General features: G+C 50.0%; 1 pseudogene across 1 annotated transcript; it reads right to left on the reverse strand.

The window, feature by feature from the left end:
- Positions 1–285: 285 nt before the first annotated feature.
- Positions 286–2,521, reverse strand: LOC308457784 (large ribosomal subunit protein eL37 pseudogene; annotated as a pseudogene). The gene is made up of 2 exons: positions 2,481–2,521; positions 286–602 (listed from the first exon to the last, which is right to left on the reverse strand). The product of its transcript is annotated as a large ribosomal subunit protein eL37 pseudogene (transcript).
- Positions 2,522–3,200: the final 679 nt, after the last annotated feature.

Genomic DNA, 3,200 nt, shown 5'->3' on the forward strand with positions numbered 1-3,200 from the left:
GAAAATTCAATGGAAAAAACCACACCTCTTCCCATCTTCCCTATCCACTGCATTGCGGGATATCTTTTTTCTTTCTTTCTTTCTAAATTTTTAAAAATTCGTTCCGGAAGTCCGTTCTTAACCTGAAGCATCACTTTAACTAACGGGGCTTTCTGCTGCTGCCGCGCCGCCGGAACCTAATTTCTGTTCTTATCCTGAAGCAAAGTTCTTAACCTGAAGCACTATTTCTGAGTTAGTGGAGTCTGTAACCTGAAGCGTATGTAACAGGAGGTACCACTGTATTTTAAAAAAGACATTTGAGTCCTTAAGATGAGCTGGATGCTGTAACAGCAGCTCTCTTGGGCTTTGGTGCTCTTCCTTCATGGAATCCATTCCTGACTCTACGGTAGACCTTTTTCAGATGCCTCATACGGCCAGTTCTGGTGGTATTTAGCCTCTTGGCCTCAGCACTCCAGTTATACTTTCTCTTGCGCTTAGCAGGATATCCACATTTTCCACAGGTGGACTTCTGGAGATGAATGGCCTTGGACCCACATCAACGGCACAAAGTGTGCATCTTATTGCAACGCTTTCCAAAGGAGGATGTTCCTTTTGTTGTCTTCCTTCAGCCGCCAGGACGAAAGAGGGCTTGCGGGATATCTTTGGGAGGAGAAAAGGCTCGGGAGTAGACCCTACACAAATCCAGAATGGAGTCCCAGAGACAGTTGGATGGCACCTTTTATGCCTCGTTCTGGCAACTCCTGCAGCCAAGCTGGTGCCAAACGGATTGCTCTGCTTTCCTTGGGACCAGTCAGGCTGAGAGAGGGGTGGTCTCGCTGTCTGGGTAGCCCAGGACCTCCAGACACTCTGCCCAGGCTTGCGTCTCAGGGAGGCCACTTCAGCACTGCTAATGCAGCAAAAACAAGGCAGGAGGCAGCAGTTCCGTGTTTCCAGTCTCTGCAGCCACAGCAGGCGCTGTGATTCTCCACTGGTTCGACTTCATCCCTGAAGGCTCACTCCCTCGTCTCTCAAGACAGACAGATGCCAACAATTTTCTGCCTTCCCATACCCTTCCTATGTCGCCCATGTCTCCACAATGGAAAACAGGACTGGAGGATAGGAGGGCACAGTTCAGGTGTGTTGCAGGATCTGTGCTGTAATGCTCTCATTTGGGGTAGCTTGTGCAATAGCGATGTAATGTAGCTGGGCTTGGGGCAAACATGCATACGCAATTATCACAGAATCCTAGAATGGCAGAGTTGGAGGGGACCCTGAGGGTCATCCAGTCCAACCCCCCACAATTCAGGAGTCTCGGCCACAGCATTCATGACAGATGGCCATTCGACCTCTGCTTAAAAGCCTCCAAGGAAGGAGAGTCCGCCACCTTCCGAGGGAATCCACGCCACTGTCTAAACAGAAATGTTTTCAGCGTGCGCTGGAAAGAGTATAGTGAAAGTGCCTGCCTGATATCAATAGGCGGGGAGTTCCAGAGTTTAGGTGCTGCCAGTTCTTACAAATGTGGAGCAGGTATCATGTGGCATTTGTGGCAGATCCAACTGGTCGAGTGGTAAGGGCCAAGCGCCCAGAACAATGGTCCTTAGGGAAGTGACTTAGAGCTCTGCCCACCCACCTGTTTTCTGGGCCTGCCTTTAATAATAATAATAATAATAATAATAATAATAATAATAATTATTTATTACTTATACCCCACCCATCTGGCAGGCCTCCCCAGCCACTCTGGGCAGCTCCCAACAGAATATTAAAAACACAATAAAACATCAAACATTAAAAGCTTCCCTAAACAGGGCTGCCTTCAGACGTCTTCTAAAAGTCAGATACAGATAGGTAGCCGTGTTGGTCTGCCATAGTCAAAATAAAAAAAATCCTTCCAGTAGCACCTTTAAGACCAACTAAGTTAGTTCTTGGTATGAGCTTTCGTGTGCAAGCACGAAATCTGAAGAAATCTGTGTATCTGAAGAAGTGTGCTTGCACATGAAAGCTCATACCAAGAACTAACTTAGTTGGTCTTAAAGGTGCTACTGGAAGGATTTTTTTTATTTTGAAAAAGTCAGATAGTTGCTTATTTCCTTGATATCCGATAGGAGGGCATTCCACAGGGCGGGTGCCACCACCAAGAAGGCCCTCTGCCTGGTTCCCTGTAACTTCACTTCTCTCAGGGAGGGAACCGCCAGAAGGCCCTCGGAGCTGGACCACAGTGCCCGGGCAGAGCAATGGGGGTGAAGACGCTCCTTCAGGTTTACTGGGCCGAGGCCGTTTAGGGCTTTAAAGGTCAGCACCAACACTTTGAATTGTGCTCGGAAACATACTAGGAGCCAATGGAGGTCTTTCAGGACTGGTGTTATATGGTCTTGGCGGCCGCTCCCAGTCCCCAGTCTAGCTGCCTCATTCTGAATTAATTGCAGTTTCCGGGTCACCTTCAAAGGTAGCCCCATGTAGAGCGCATTGCAGCAGTCCAAGCGGGAGATAACTAGATAACTCACCTTAGCCCTGGCGACAATCGACCCTCCTTCCAGTGGCCCATCCTCCACCTGCAAACAGTTCTGTGAATTGGGAGCAGGTGGCTGCCTCGCCGATACCTGTGAGCCAGCAGCTGCCCCGAGCTGCAACAAGCCTGGCCATTTCATGCCTTTGGCATGAGCACCGGTCACCAGGCAGGAATGCCGTGTCCTCAGCTGTCCAAACCTCCATCAATTGCATTGCAGGACCCGTCGCCTGCTGCAGCTCAGATGAGGCTCCTGGCCTGCGGCGGTGCTCTGTCTCTCAAGGTCAAGGTCTCTCCAGGCGCTGTGAGAAGCATTCGCCCCGGAGCATTTGAGGGCAGCCAGCCCAGTCACAGAAAAGGGCTCCTCTCAATCCCTGGGGTGCTTGTGGGTGGAATCTGCCAGTCCCAAAGGTGGTGGCGGGGGGGGGGGGGAGAGATAGCAAAGCATTGGAGACACTTAGGGCATCTGCAACAGGTCATAAGCTGCTGCCAGTCACTCCGGGGCGCTGACTTGGGCCCCAGATTGTGGGTGCTGTTGCAGGAACACCCCCCCCAATCATGTAGTTTTTACAGCCTCAACATACACACACTCACACACGACACACACAATGTTTCTGTTATAAATTCATAGAAAATCAACCGTACATCGGATCTACACCGGCCCACTTTTATTTTGCTCCATGAAGGAAGGACTATCAAAAGGGGTTGGTTTGATACA

This window comes from Podarcis pityusensis (genome assembly GCF_964106645.2).
Source record: "Podarcis pityusensis genome assembly, chromosome: 10".
Lineage (NCBI taxonomy): Eukaryota > Metazoa > Chordata > Lepidosauria > Squamata > Lacertidae > Podarcis > Podarcis pityusensis.